The following is a 16,657-nucleotide window of genomic DNA, read 5'->3' as shown; positions in this document are numbered from 1 at the left end:
AGCAGATCGATCTTGACTCCTCATTTCGACATAAGTAGAAAGTGGGCACAGCTGACACTTTAAACTTTGAGCTTAAAATAAACACGCTCACTTTTCTGTCTGCAAACAAGGCTTAATAAAGACGATGGGCTATAAATCTGGTCCTCAACGTTTTTCAATTTCCTGCATCACTGAATATCCCGTGGTAGCGGGGGGCCACCTATCCTTGGGAAATTCCCATACATAGTGATACCATGAGTGTAATAATGTGACACATATAAGACACGCAGAAACAGTGATTTCACATTGGGGAATTTGGGACACTGACCTAAAGCAAATAAGAACCGTCAGCTAAAAAGAAAGTTGACTAGTAGGACCCAAGAGGAAAGACGGGAGACATGAGGACATTAAGTGAATGATGATTCCAACAGAAATCTCTCTATTCAGGTCAATTACATGCTTACCCTTTAAAAGTTTAGGGTTAATAGAGCTAATGAATGCACCACAATGGAGTTTATGGAGCATACAGGATATCCTTGAAGTGAAGTCTGCTGCCCTCAGCTTGATCTTAAGCATCATCAGTTGTGAGCCTGCTGGCTCTGACAGGTGGTCGTGTATAGGAAAGCAGGTGATGCCCCCTTGCTTCCCTCGATGCTGTCAGTCAGTGTGACAAAGGTGACATTAGGTGGAGATCCTGCCATGATGGAAAGGGCACTTGCACAGCATGTACATCTTTTAATAGCCTCCACCCAGATCAGACTTGCAATAGAGACACGCAAATTTACCCACTTTTGAGTGGCTACACACACGGTAAGATACAGATTTTCTTTCTGATCTAAGCACACACACACACACACACACACACACACGCGAACACATAAATATGAACAAACACACACACAATACATGAATTTAAGAAGACAAGGTGCCCTTCCCAGAAAGGAGGACGGTTAATAATAAAAGTACAGTGTGTTCCAGAAAACAATGCGCACAAATAAGTCTTATGTCTAAGAGTTACAAGTCTATTTAAAACTATAACCTTCTTCTAAACTGTAATTTCTTTCACATTGCATTAAAAGATAAATAACTCTTTTCAAAGCCAACAAATTATTTTTTTTTAACATTTTTATGACTTTTTTTCAGCTAAATGATTAATCTGCCATCTCCAACATGTTAAGCAGTCCAGAGTCTGTTATGATATCTTTAAACTGCTACAAATGATTGTTAAGTTAGCCACAAGGTTCATAACATGCGCTGTGAGGGGTGCTCAGGTTATCATTTTTATATCCTCTGCCAGCTCTTATGTAAATATGTTCGGTGGTATGTTGTAATGGGAGGTTTACCTAAATATCCTGTTTTATTGTCTGACATCCTTTTTTGTTTTTATTTATTTTCTAATGAATTAAGGTAGCACAGAGTGGCGCTATTCCTGTTTCTACAGGAATTGTGCAGCAATAGCACACCAGAAAGAGGGTTCTCACTGGGAAAATTAACAGTATTCTTTGAAGAAATGTCAAATGCTGAAAGCTCAGAAAGAGACGCTATAGAAGTTTGCACTAAAGAACAAAATGGTTTGCTCAGAGTAACCACAGTAACCCCTTTATCTACTTCTTCTTCCCATCTAAAACTTCACTTTCACAATCAAAGACCTGCTATGGACTGTAATGTCTTTTGATCGCTGTCTCTGAGCTAATTGAAACAGAATCTGTGTGCAAAGTGGTCCGTTTGGTCAGGCTTGGCTTTTAACTGCAGCTAATGCATCGAGATTTTTGTCTGCGCATATGCTACAGTCAAAAGATAGTCAGTGACACAAGGGGAGTTAGGCAGTAATGGCTCTCCCTGGAAAGGAAAAATAGTAATAGCTATTTCACTTTCTTACAACATCCCCAAAGGAGATAATACATTTTGGAATAAGGATTTTACCCTTTTTTTTAATGGATGTCAGAGTTTGTTCTTTTTAACCTTTTTATTTTAGATTTTTTTTCTTTTTTATTCAAATCTGTAAGACATAGTCTGCAATATGATAACTGAAACCAGTAAGCAAGAGTTACGTTTTTCCTATCATGTACAAAAACACCAAAGGGAATAAGTAAAATATACTGTCATGCCTAACAGATTATTTGTGCATTACACTACATTAATAATTTATTCCAGAAGTGCAATGCTTTTAGCACAAATAAAAAATCCAGATCAATTTTAACAACATTTAAAAGTTGAGATGTGTCATTTATTCTTGTTTTGTAATGACATATTGGCATAAAAGCCTTGTCCGAGCATCCAGTCTTACTTACTGTAGAACCATTTTCCATGGAATTTATTATCAATCTTCTCTTTGGTTACTACCGAACAAAAAGCGGTGTGATAACTTCACTCTCAGAAATGGAGGAAGATGTAAGAAGGAGAGGATGGGGGAGATAGATGACAGGCTATTTTCAAATCTAAGGTCTGTGCAGCAAGTGAAATCTGGAAAATTGGAAACTTAGAGCTTAAATGAAATGTTCTTATTAATTGTAGATTTATTTAATCTGAAATTGGATCTGAACATTATGTCTTAAAGAAGAATATATTATATTTAATATTTAATATTATGAAGTCTTGTTTTATTCAACATTTGTATGAGAATACTTGATAGTTCAGTAGAGGCTGAACTGGTCTGTTTGCAATATTATGGTACAGTTTACAGTAACTGACTGTGTTGGACCGGTGTAGGCAGTCTGTGCAGTTCATTAGCAATGTGCAGATCTAGCTCGTTCCATTTAAGAGCCAAACCAATCCTTTGCTGTTCTGATCCAATGCTCACATGAAATAGACAGCCGATCAACCCTTTTGTCTCAGTATTGGTCATAAATTTTAATTTAAGATGATCATGTGATTTAGTTTGTAAACTGCACCTTCATTCTGTCTTTATACTGGATAGGGGCGGCAGGCAGATATGATACCTCAGCCTACATGCGGTTGGATAAATCTATAAAGACCAGTAAACCTCAGAGTAACACAGGTCAGCTGATCCCAACCTGTAGACAAAGAACAATCTACTGTTGCCATAACAGAATTATTGTGTAACTTATTTCTAAGTGAGTCTTTTCCACCTGCTGCACTGCTACACCAACACTTAAGGTTCCTACAGTGGACAAATCAGACTTTAAACCCTATTTTTAACCTTTCCATTCAATTTTCCATTACTGCTGCTTTTGGCAATTCTACAGGTTAAGTATGACTGCAGCTTCAGGGCTGCATGGAAGCGTACAAACAGCAGTTGATTGACATGTCTCTCACTGTCCAGTTAGTTTTATACCACCAGTTTTGAGTCATATGATTCTGACTGTTAAAAGCACTTACATCATTGTTGTGTATTTGTTTGTATCTCACTGCACAGTTTTGACAGACTGTATACTGACAGCTGTATAACATAGCAAAACATTGTGGAGTGGTCTCTGTTAAGCTGTAAAAACTGTATAAATGCAGCATTAGGTAATAATAACTATACAGTTTTTGCTACACAGAGTTTGGTGGCATCAAAAAGTCTTTTATACAATATGAACCTGATTAGTTGTCTGTTCAGGCAGAATTGAGAGCTGAGATCATCACCTAAACATTGACAGCTCAGCAGTCAAAATGTAATTTGATTGTGGCCACTGAAAACGATATAAAACAGGATTCACATTAGCAGTCATTAGCATTCACATTTGCAGTGAAGAGCTGAGAAAGATGATTTTCTGTAGTACAAGCACCAGCCAGTCAAATGTTCCAGAACAGGCACTGACCAATCAAATTGTGTATTATGAGAGATTTCAGGAAGTGCAGTTGCAGCTTGCAGTTAACACCAAAATGGAAAAGTTGATCATTTTAGAGTAATCACCCCATTTCATGTCATTATACTTAGTCACAGGCAGTTAGCAAAGCTTATGCTACTTGAGGCAATATTAGCCTGCCTGGTTAGTTTTCAAAATGTTACTGATTGCAATGATAATTGAGCCGGCAGAGATAACCCCCAAAAGTTCAGGAATGGTCTAGATCAAGCAATGATCCAACACGTATGCGTGAGTGTTAACTGATTCCATCACATGTGCCAATGTGTCCCTAAAACAGCTCTCAGCAACACTAAATATATGTGCAGAGGTTATTGTTTGAGAGCAGGAAGGCAGAGATGGGAAGGGCATAGAGCTTTCCTTTAATTTTCTAAATACAAAATACAACATCCTACGCAGACCAAATGCTACACTCTTGGAATACTCCTGGATCGCTATAGTGCTTCACACTAGCTGGACTTGGAGCTGAGAGTAACAAATCAGGATAGAAAGCTAAAAAAAATATTGATAAACAAGATAAGGCTTTATTGAGTTAACTCTTTTTACTGGATTTGCTTTCATTTAAGAACAGAGAGAAATCCTAGAGATGTTATTTAAAGGATCTGCGTGCACAAACCCAAGCACATAAAACCCAAACAAACAGGACAAAAATCCTCTGGGATTATGTATATATGCACAATCTTATGCTAGGAAAAAAATACTGAGGTTCATGACATCCTTATTTTCTCTTTTCAATACTGTGGTGTTTGGCCCATTTCCCTCTTTGAGTCAGAATGCACACTTTTTGCCACAAAGGACTAGCTGAGAAAACACAGCCAAACCAAGGGAACTCACACAAGCTTTTCTAGTGGGAAGTTGATGAAATGGTTATACAGTAGTGAAACACATCCGCACAAAAGCTTAAACCTATTTCTATATTCCAATTCCTGGAGACAAAACTGATTTGAATGAGGAAGGGACATGTGGGGCATAAGATGTAGAGTAGGGAATGGAATAATCTAAACTCAGTGACCATACAACCTTTTGAAAATAATAAGGTGACTGGAGTTGTCGGTAGGCAGGCAGGGAGACTGGCAAGATTTTATCACATGAGAATAAAGGCATATTAATCATAGTCTAGGCAGATATGAGCACAACAGTAAGGAAAGAGCTTGGAAAAGGTTAATGTGTGGAAACGGATGTAATAACGTGCAGCATTGGAATACTAAAATGGTACGTTCAATATGCAGCAAAGCAATCATTGCACTTTGTCACATGTCATTGTACATAAGGCAATGGTATGCATAAACTGCTGGCAAAAAAAAAATGATGGAAAAAATGTACACCATCTGCCAAACAGCACGAATTTAACAATAAAAAAATAATTTGTGCGTGGGAAGCTCTGCTGGTTGAGGCTGTCAGTTTCAATCCGACTCAGCCTTTACTGCATGTCATCAGCTCTCCCTCATATTTCCTACATCTCTGTATAGAAAACTAATTTCAAAGATAATTTGAATCATCAACAACAACCTACACTTTAGGCAACTAATCCTTAAACACGAATTAAAAACTTTTCAGTTACATACGGAAAACAACAAGATAACTATTTTCATTTCCTACCAATGACTCATTTATGACCTTGATAATGACAACAGAGAGCCACTGTGGAAGGAAGAAAAGCAAAGTTAGCACAAATTAATCTAAACTTGAGTGATTCTGCTAGGCTTCATTTTGACAGTCCAGCGGGCTACAAGTACCACATCTCTGTTTCAAATGGAAAATCAAAGAGACTGTGTACTCATCAGCAGGCTACAGAGCCCCCCATCTCCCTCATTGTCTCGCGGCATGGATATTTTGGCAGCTGGCCCTTGTACTCATGGTGTCATTGCTTTCCACTAAAAAATGCAGACAAGAATTCAAAGGCCATGTTGAGACGTAGCGACATAACTGAAGCATTCACTTTTCTAGACATGCCGTTTTGCTGACACAGACAAGACTTGAGAGAGTGAAAACACCCAGAAGAGCAGGTGAAAGAAAACATGGAAAAAGTATGTTTTTATCAGTGAAACCTCATCAGCAATTGATCTCATAAACAAACCATTTTTGCCTTTCACGGCATTTCATTATAATAGCCAACTATGTCATCTTTATTTGATCAAGGATGTTAAACACAGCTGTTTGGTTCTGTCAGATCAGGAGGGTTTCAGGTTACTTGGTTTCATTTCATACGGGGAAAAAAGAAGAGAGAAGCTATCCAGTTTTATGATGTCTCAGACAGCTCATAAAATGATCCATCAGAGGGCTGGACTTTCTCTGACACAACCCCCAAAACAACTACTTAAATCCTTCCAAACAAGCAGATATTGACAGGTTGTAACCACTTGGCTGCTCTCACCTGAATCACCTGAATTAAGGGAGCTTGTACAGTTTACCAGACACAGTCCAGAGCCATTGTGCATGAAAGAAGTTGTTGTTTAATGAATTCCTAAAGTAGTCCATTGCCTAAGCAGTCATATTTAAAATATCTCTCTATATATTATATATAAAAGCAAGTCATTTGAGGCATTTGTCGATTTCACCATCATTTCAAATCTGAGCCTCACGACATCAGCATAGCAATTTCCATTTTCTGCGGTGGAAAGGTGTTGTAATAAGCATGTCGCTGGTTCAGAAAAACACTCCTAGCCTTCCGACACAGTACTGTGCAACATCAATCAGGACTGTGGGTACTAATGGAGCTTCAGTGGTCATCGGAGAAGGGCAGCCTACTGATAGATGAGGGAACATGGCACAAACAACCCCATGCACACGCAGAAATACACAAGCACACTCCCATCAGTCTGAATGCAAAGAATAATAATGTCTTATGAGAAGCACTGGCAATCAGCCCACAGCACAGATTCACAAACATGGACAACATAGGAGTAATAAAAATACGAGAAAGAACAAGTAATATCTACTTACAGTTTTATCACACTGAAAACATTACTGGCAATGGCTGGGAGAGAGGCGATTTAATTAGACCCCTATTAATCAAAGTAATTGGTCATTCTGCATCCCAGGAGTGTAACTGGCCAATAGCTGTTAACCTTCTGTCTCTATCACTGCTGTTGTCCCCCAAAACTATTAATATACTGTTGGGCCTCATTTCCAAATGACACCAGGGAAGAATTTTCCTTGGTTCCCAATAAAGAGTTGATCATTTCCAACTGTTCACGCAAGGCGTATTATTCCTTAAGAGCATGAATTGGTTTCTTAGATAAACACTCACAGTTTGTACTGCTATGTCGTACATTGCAATATTTTTGACCACATTGCTTATGCTGTACTGCAATGTTATGCAAACTGTTCAGGTGGAGCACTGCCAGCTTGGCCTTTGACAAGTACTATAACTGGTAAATTTGGTTTTCATATTGTTGACCAATGTAAGACTTGACATTATTTGCAATAAATATGGTGTGAATGTTGAAGAAAAGGTACATTGAGGGTATTCTGCATGTGCTCAGTCTGTACATACAGCTGGTGCCCCCCACAGACTAGGACATGACTGGTAGCACTTGACCATCTGTCAGGAAGTAAAGAGTAGATTCAGGTCCAAAAAGCCACCAAGGCCAAAAAGGGTCAGCGGTGATATGGAGTAAAAATGTGGCCAAAGACAGGTCGTTATTCTGCTCAGAATAATAAATAGCCTTATGCATGGGTTTTTGTGTGTGTGTGTGTGTGTGTGTGTGTGTGTGTGTGTGTGTGTGTGTGTGTGTGTGTGTGTGTGTGTGTGTGTGTGTGTGTGTGTGTGTGTTTGTAACAAACCTAAACTACTTGGTAAATAAGGCAAATCCCTCTGAAATTACTATCAAAATCATAATTATAGCACATTTTGAGCTACTAGTTCTAAAGACGGATCAGTGCATTTTGTTGTGCCTGGCCTCTCTGGAGGAATGGGAACTTAATCTTAAACTCCTTAAACAACAATTCTAGAGTCTTTCTGAAGGTCTTTCAAAGTTTTCCTTTGGACACTGGCTGCTTTTTCCACTCATCTTCACTCCTGTCATGTCTTATTTTTAGAGGAATGGTGTTTGTTTGTTACACCTCTTAACACTGACCTATGAATCATTCAAGAATGAAATGGATGAACTACCTTTTGGTCCTTTCTTATCAGCAGGTTGTCACAAAACACATAATTTATTCCAGCTTCTTGTCATATGCTGTGGGAGTGTCTGGTCGGGTGTGGTCCAGGTTCCTGTTGTCCATCCCCTGGGGTGGAGTTGGCCAGCTCATCACCTGCTTCCAATTTCGGGGGCTCCATCTAGAGGGTTTTTAAGCCAGCACTGCCTGCCACTCCTCGCCAGTTCGTCCTGCTACCACCCGTGGTAAACTTGGACTCCTCTGTGCTCGGACTCTGTGTGCCTGGATCGTGGGTTAATGTGTTCTCCATCTCCTGTGTTCTCCAGATTCATCACCCGTCGTACTCATCAGCAGCGCTGGTTCTGTTTCCATCCCGTTCTCCAGTCTGCCTAGAACCCTAGGACCATACACTCACCTTCTCCTCAGCCTGCCCTCCAGCCCGTACTTCAACTTCCCTGGACACCTTGGAACCTGGACCAGCTTCCCCACACTCTCAACCATCCCTGGGATGCTCCCACGGCAACCCCTTCCCCGCCTAAAAGCCGGTGTTTTCAAGTAAGCACAAGACTCTCCACTAGTACCACTCACCTCTGCCCTTTAATTGTTTCCCTTCTCCTGTGTTTGCAGAAGTTCCTGCCCATGTTCTCCTTGTGTTCAACGTCCGTTTCTCTGCCCTCGGGCCTCCCTCAGTTCCTGCGAATGATTTCTGTTAGACCCAGTCTTGTTTAAGTCCCTTTTCCTTTCAATAAATTGTACATAGTTCGAGCAATTGAGTCTGCTCTTGAGTCCACTGCATCCTTGTTTGTGACACTTCTTTTGTTGAATCAGTCTGACAGACAAAATAGCATTTATGTGGCAACAAAGTAATTCCCAAACAGCTATTGCTGAAAACTTGGTATATCTCAGGGAGTACAGTGTGTCCTTAAAAAAATCGGACATTAATGTATTTGGCGATTAGACTCTGATGACCCATAATGGCAGAACAAAATCCCAACATCCAGAGAAGCTTTGAATGTCCTTCAAGAAACCTGGAAAAATATTCCAGAAGACTACTTATAAAGAAATTGCAAGAAAGCTTGTCTAAGAGGGTTCAAATGATCTTACCAAATACTGACTTTCAAGCTCATTAGAATTGGTGGTCATGGTTTCAAATAACGACTGTTAGTAGAGACTTTGTGGTTTTTCTCCTTTGTTCCCTTTGCTCCTGTACCTTGGTATCGATTCCACATATCTCTGGGTGTATTTGGTATTTTGGTCACAGCAGTAGAGTTGTGGTTCACACAGCAGTCCAAAATCTCAGATAGGTGTTTAATAAGTACTTATGCGTTCATACTTATCAGACCATTCAGAGCGGCACAGTGGGCCTCTGATATCTTGAAAGGCACCACCCTGATCCGAATGGAGATGTTTAATCAAAAAATAAAGACAACCACGAAGAGCAATTTCGTGTTGATTTGCAGTTACCAAGCAAATGGACAAAAACCACATGCACAGTGGTTGCTACAACTACAAAAAATCTTCTCCTTGTACTCTTCTTTTGGTGTATGCCACATAGTTTTGGGTCACACAGCGGTAGATGATTGTCATGATCTAGTCATTGTTGTGGCCAGCCTATCAGAATTGTTATTTTGTGAGTCCCACCCCTGTTTGGATCTTTTCCTCTTCTTGTCTTGATACAAATTCAGCATGTCTATAAATAAAATTACTCAATAAAATTACTGGAAGTTGATTGCATAATGTTAATATTCAGTGCACCTCTGTGGAAGCATCTGCATTTGTTGTTTTCACTCATTTATTCAGGTTTTCAAGTATTTGTAATCACTATGAATACAACGGGTTTTGTAACTTGGCTTAGTCATTTCTGGACATTTTATGCTTGCGTTTTTAGGACAGCATCAATACAGTACGTACATCTGAATGAATCCAACATCATTCAACTCAAAAGATTAAAAATGTGTCCTAAGCGATTTAATAATTCACATAACGTCAATGCTCTTACATTTGTCATCAAGTATCTAAGCTTTTTGTATCATTTATTCCCTTGCACATCCACATCATCATTCCATTTGTTCGATTACTTTTTTAAATATCAATGCCAGATCGTAGCGAGAGCTGTTTTATCTTCTGATATAACTGATGCATTATGAGTCAGATATTTAGTACCCAGTGATTAAAGGGCACTAAAACAGCTTAATCAAGTGGTTTTGCTGAGGACCAAGATTTAAGTCTGTTTGTGTGCCTGGGTGCTCCTCTCCTCCTATGAATTCCTGTTATCTGAAGCATTTACATGGCAGTATCACTATTTGAATGAATAAAAGGCTTTTGCCTTTTGCCCAAAACAACACAGCCGTCTAGAAAGCTCAGTTGGAACTGATACACAGAGCTCTGCTTTTGATGTCATACACTGATGTGTTTGCTGTGATATTTTTAAATACATTAAACAGAAATTTCACTTATTACTGATGGGAGTGCATCATAAATGGTGCCTTTCAAAATAATTTGTTTTTTTTTAGTAAAACTGATATTGAATGGTTTGTGTTTTAGGGGTTATTAATCAATTTAAAAGACTTCCAAACTTGCATTTTGGTAGAGACATTGCCATGCTGTTTACTGCAGACAGTGCTATAGGAGAATGTATTTTTGATTGATGTAAGAGCTTATTCCTTTGATTTATATTTATTTAAACATTTAAAAAGTGTTTTTTGGTATTTGGCACTGAAGATGTGACCTGTTTTACCCCAGCAAGCTTGGATCACAAATTTACTACAACAGAGATGATGAAATTGACTTAAAAACTGACAGAGCTAACTGAACAATACATTCTTCGAAACACGTCGTTAAGAGGGCAAATAGAAAATAGCAAAAAATGGCAGTATATTATAGGCACTGTATACAAATTGCAGATGTAGCCAATAAAATGTCATCCACTGGTTTGTGAACATAAATTTTGAAGCTTTTATTAGTAATATATTGACCATATTTGTTATTTTCATTTTTTGTTCTTTTTGAGATTTTTTTTGTGTCTTGGTGACTTCCAGTTAAAACCACAACAGAACAGATATCACAATTATAGACATTCCATACATTTAAAAAATAGACATCTTTTTATCAACAGTGAGTGAGAAACCTGATATCATCTACATATTGGTTTAACATTATACCTTGTACCTCTGATCTTACAGTAATAACATAATCACCATACAGAAAGTGGACAGCTGATGCTACAGAGCTTGGTTAACAAAGTGTATTCATATGTTGTATTGGTCCAATGTCTAAACACAGATATTATAGTTTCACTTGTACAATTAAGAGCACAACAAACAATTGTGTTGGTCAGAAAACAAAATTAAAACTACTTCAAAATGTACCAGCACCACATAAATGGTGAAGAGTTCAAGTTCAGTGTCTTCATTGTTAAGCCTAGAAGACAAGACTTCAGATACCTGCACTGGCACCACCTGCCAAAAGCTTCTTCTTTTTTTTTTTTTACACCATGCTATAAACATGTTTATTCCCACTCTAAAGTTGTACATTTTAATATGGCAGTCTGTGGACACTGAATTACTATTGATGCCAGCCTTGAGCTGTAATTCCAAAAACTAATCTTTCAGCACTTCTGCTCTGGCTTCAGTTTTCAGTCCAGAAGGTTAATGCTTGCTTGGATATGGACGGGTCTAGCAAACGACAGAGACACACAAAAACTTGAACTTGGCTCATTTGACAACTCACTGGCCATGCAAGAACAGTTTCCTGGCAGATTATTTTGAAGTGGGAATGAGATTTCAACTGATTACTAAAAGCCAAAAACCTTTTAGGGAAACACATAATTATGATTTCTCTGACAGATATTGTAGTATGGAATTCTATTTGTAACATAATGTCAAGAATAATTTCAATATTCACAAAAAATAGATTACTAGCACGTGAAATAGATACCATCATCATTACTCTATTGTAATGGAAGAATAAAAAACGTAAAGGATTGCTTTAAATTCTTCTTTCATTGCAGTTTTCCCCCATCGGCAGTGAATGTGACACAGATTTATTGTTCAGTCCTGCTCTTTGCTTTACATTCCGACAAAAAGAGAAAATGAAATGATTACTTTACATAGCACTATAAATCGTTCTGTGGTGTGACATCTGACATGACTTCAAATGAACATCTGTTGTCTTGAACACATCCATTATGTTGATGCTAAAAGCAATGTTTTTCTTCTCTTGAGGCACATACCACAGGGAAATAATTATGCGAAGAGGCTGCATGGATGAGAACAATCATCCTTACAATAACACAATCTTCATCTCTAATTGAGATCCAAGTGGACAATGACAGAATAAGCCAATGAGACCCACTAAGCATGGTAACGACCTAAAGGGGAACGCGGTATCCAATCCATTCTTCACCTTATGACCTTATAATTTACATGACAAATAAAAATAACACAAAATGAGGCAAAAATGACCAGTTACCAAGAACTTGCAAAGTGCAAACACAGTGACATTGCAAACAAGTGCATATGTGGGAGAGTAACAGTTAAAATCACAAGTGTTACACAGACTTTAGCTCAAGATGCAACTCGAGGCACTTTAGATGTTTATATTCACACAGTAACATTATAGCATGCCATCAACTCAAACAGAGCTCATACTCACCTCACTAGCCCTTAAGCAAAATTCTGGTAATGGGCCCTTCTGTCTGAGCCTCAAGCCATGTAAACCATTTGCCATTACCACCCAGTCACACCGGACACTCTAGGCTCTCAGTACAGTCCTGCCTCCTTTATTTTGCTTTGTGTGCCAGTCGAGGAATAAGAGAATATTCAGAACAAGAGATATACCCACGAGGCGGATGCTTAACCCTTTAATTGTTTGCTAGGCATCACCTCAGCTAATATGAGTCACTAAACTGGATTGTGCTTTTTGGTTTAATGCAACCATCTGCCAACCTTTATAGGAGATATGTGTTTATGTTTTAGGTGAGTGAAATTCTAGGATTTAACTGAAATGTTATTTACTCTTTGTAAGACGCACCCTTGGCCAGGGATACAGCTTATTAACCAAATTTGGTTTCACTGACTGCACCCATTCTACTCACAAGTAGAGGCTTCAAACCACCAATCACTGCATTCATTATTTTTGTGCAGTGTAATAATAAGGTCATTGTGAAAGATGAGATATGTTTTGTGCTTTAAGTACTTCTCACATTTCTGTCAGCACGTTCGCCAACATTCCTCTCTAAACATTTTCTTTAAATTCTTTTTGTTATTATCCTTTTTTTCAGCTGGCATAACATTTCATTTACTGTGACAGACTAATAGTATATCATTTCAGGGCTGTCATTTGGAGTGGAGGTTAAGGTAAATTTGAAATATGTAACTAATATTAATATGTAACTATTAACAATAAGTTTTACTTCTATTTGTTTAAAAACATCTTATCAGTGGTTTAGTGTTCTTATTCTAATCATACTGACATACAGTGGGGCAAAAAAGTATTTAGTCAGCCACCGATTGTGCAAGTTCCCCCACTTAAATGATGACAGAGGTCAGTAATTTGCACCAGAGGTACACTTCAACTGTGAGAGACAGAATGTGAAAAAAAAAATCCATGAATCCACATGGTAGGATTTGTAAAGAATTTATTCGTAAATTAGGGAGGAAAATAAGTATTTGGTCAATAACAAAAATACAACTCAATACTTTGTAACATAACCTTTGTTGGCAATAACAGAGGTCAAACGTTTACTATAGGTCTTTACCAGGTTTGCACACACAGTAGCTGGTATTTTGGCCCATTCCTCCATGCAGATCTTCTCGAGAGCAGTGATGTTTTGGGGCTGTCGCCGAGCAACACGGACTTTCAACTCCCGCCACAGATTTTCTATGGGGTTGAGGTCTGGAGACTGGCTAGGCCACTCCAGGACTTTCAAATGCTTCTTACGGAGCCACTCCTTTGTTGCCCGGGCGGTGTGTTTTGGATCATTGTCATGTTGGAAGACCCAGCCTCGTTTCATCTTCAAAGTTCTCACTGACGGAAGGAGGTTTTGGCTCAAAATCTCACGATACATGGCCCCATTCATTCTGTCCTTAACACGGATCAGTCGTCCTGTCCCCTTGGCAGAAAAACAGCCCCATAGCATGATGTTTCCACCCCCATGCTTCACAGTAGGTATGGTGTTCTTGGGATGCAACTCAGTATTCTTCTTCCTCCAAACACGACGAGTTGAGTTTATACCAAAAAGTTCTACTTTGGTTTCATCTGACCACATGACATTCTCCCAATCCTCTGCTGTATCATCCATGTGCTCTCTGGCAAACTTCAGACGGGCCTGGACATGCACTGGCTTCAGCAGCGGAACACGTCTGGCACTGCGGGATTTGATTCCCTGCCGTTGTAGTGTGTTACTGATGGTGACCTTTGTTACTTTGGTCCCAGCTCTCTGCAGGTCATTCACCAGGTCCCCCCGTGTGGTTCTGGGATCTTTGCTCACCGTTCTCATGATCATTTTGACCCCACGGGATGAGATCTTGCGTGGAGCCCCAGATCGAGGGAGATTATCAGTGGTCTTGTATGTCTTCCATTTTCTGATGATTGCTCCCACAGTTGATTTTTTTCACACCAAGCTGCTTGCCTATTGTAGATTCACTCTTCCCAGTCTGGTGCAGGTCTACAATACTTTTCCTGGTGTCCTTCGAAAGCTCTTTGGTCTTGGCCATGGCGGAGTTTGGAGTCTGACTGTTTGAGGCTGTGGACAGGTGTCTTTTATACAGATGATGAGTTCAAACAGGTGCCATTCATACAGGTAACGAGTGGGGGACAGAAAAGCTTCTTACAGAAGACGTTACAGGTCTGTGAGAGCCAGAGATTTTCCTTGTTTGAGGTGACCAAATACTTATTTTCCACCCTAATTTACGAATAAATTCTTTACAAATCCTACCATGTGAATTCATGGATTTTTTTTTTCACATTCTGTCTCTCACAGTTGAAGTGTACCTCTGGTGCAAATTACTGACCTCTGTCGTCATTTTAAGTGGGGGAACTTGCACAATCGGTGGCTGACTAAATACTTTATTGCCCCACTGTACAAGGTATATATATATATATATATATATATATATATATATATATATATATATATATATATATATATATATATATATATATATATATATATATATATATATATATATATATATTGGCTATATATATATATATGGCCAATTTCCATCATATATATCATATTTTCTGTGTAAATTCTCTGTGGTGCGTTTTTCCACTCTTTAATTTTATATCAAAAACTATCACTAGCAAGACAAATCTCATCTCATCTGGTGCAGTTAAGTAATGATAGTATAGCCACAATTGCCAGGAGAATGTTAATCCCTTCTCCTTTCTGTTTCATAACCCGAATAACGGATTTCATTGCCCTCATAACTATAGAGGGAGGCTTAGCTCATTATTGGCCATAATCCAGTCTGAGAGTTCTCCCAATTGGCGGCGCAATAACAAATCAGTATTGTCCTTGGTATAGAGAAGGTGGAGATGTTAACAAAATCATTGCAATGGAGAAAAAAAAACAATTTCTGGCTGAAAGGTAACACTGCACAGGACTACAGGGTACAAGGCTGTAGTGGAGTGTCCCTGTTTAAGTCCCTGTTTAATTTTGCTTGATCACCACTGCTTTATCTAAAATATTCATTAAGTCAAGAGGTAAAGCTCTAAGATTTAAATATTATTAATGCACCTTGATCTCACTGTTTCACCAAAAGTTATCATTAGATCTTATCTCTACAAATATACCATGCATTAAATGACATTAAAAGACACATTACGGCAAGAAGTCACTGGATACAGTTGTACATATCATAAAACTGTGGTGATTAACTGTTTCATGTAGTGTCACATGCAGAAATTCAATTTTTCCACAACATAGTCTCTGCAATCTAACTCCTGTCAAGATCTCATACTGAGTACAGAGGTGATGACTTTAAAGGCCATAGCATATGGATTACATCATTTTTATACCCATCAATTATGGTGGCATTGCCATCCTGTAAGAGCCCACTTTAAGTAGGATAGAGATGTTTCATTATGCAATGATCACTTAGAATAACTTTGGAATTACTCTTCCCTTTAAAGAAAAGGCTGGACTCCAATCATCAAATGCCCCACCGCAGCATAACAGAAACACCTGATTCCCACAATGATTGTTAATTTTTCCATTTAACTTTTCACCTGCTTATATAAATTGGATTATGTAAACTATAAAAACCATTCATCACAAACAGCAGTTACCACCATAGTCTTACAGCTGAGTTTGACAGTCTTCATTTGGAAAAACATGTTTAGTAAACAGATTTTTGTAAAACACACACAAATATAGCATTTGCCATTGTGTGGTTTCAATTAAAAGATGCTAGACAGACTGTGGAGTGTGCCCATCAACAACAGCATCCACTCTTCACAACTGCCAAATGTCTAAATAACCACCCACTTCTGATATTTACTAAAATTGCTTCTTTTTTTTAATGTTCCTGAATATAATTTTAACACTCCTTTCATGCATTTCTGGAACTAAATCATTGAATTAAACTCTTCAGTCAAACGTCTGCTTTTGTGCGACTGAAGTTCATTTTTATTCTGCGGGAATTCAGTTTCAACCATTTTGTTTTTTATAGTATTTACTTGCTAATAGGTGATTTAATTGCTCTAAACACTCGGTATCTTTCAGAAACACATTTCACTACTGCCCAGCACCCACATCCTTG

At 38.5% G+C, this 16,657-nt stretch overlaps 1 long non-coding RNA gene across 1 annotated transcript; it reads left to right on the top strand.

The window, feature by feature from the left end:
- Positions 1-7,977: 7,977 nt before the first annotated feature.
- LOC113009924 (uncharacterized) lies at positions 7,978-8,690 on the top strand. Its single transcript, XR_003270264.1, has 3 exons — positions 7,978-8,134; positions 8,216-8,444; positions 8,517-8,690. It is a non-coding gene; the product is annotated as an uncharacterized LOC113009924 (long non-coding RNA).
- The last annotated feature ends 7,967 nt before the right edge of the window (positions 8,691-16,657 follow it).

Source organism: Astatotilapia calliptera, chromosome 18 (assembly GCF_900246225.1).
Source record: "Astatotilapia calliptera chromosome 18, fAstCal1.2, whole genome shotgun sequence".
NCBI classification, from domain to species: domain Eukaryota; kingdom Metazoa; phylum Chordata; class Actinopteri; order Cichliformes; family Cichlidae; genus Astatotilapia; species Astatotilapia calliptera.
The sequence above is the reverse complement of the archived record's forward strand: the minus strand, read 5'-3'. Positions and strand labels throughout refer to the sequence as shown.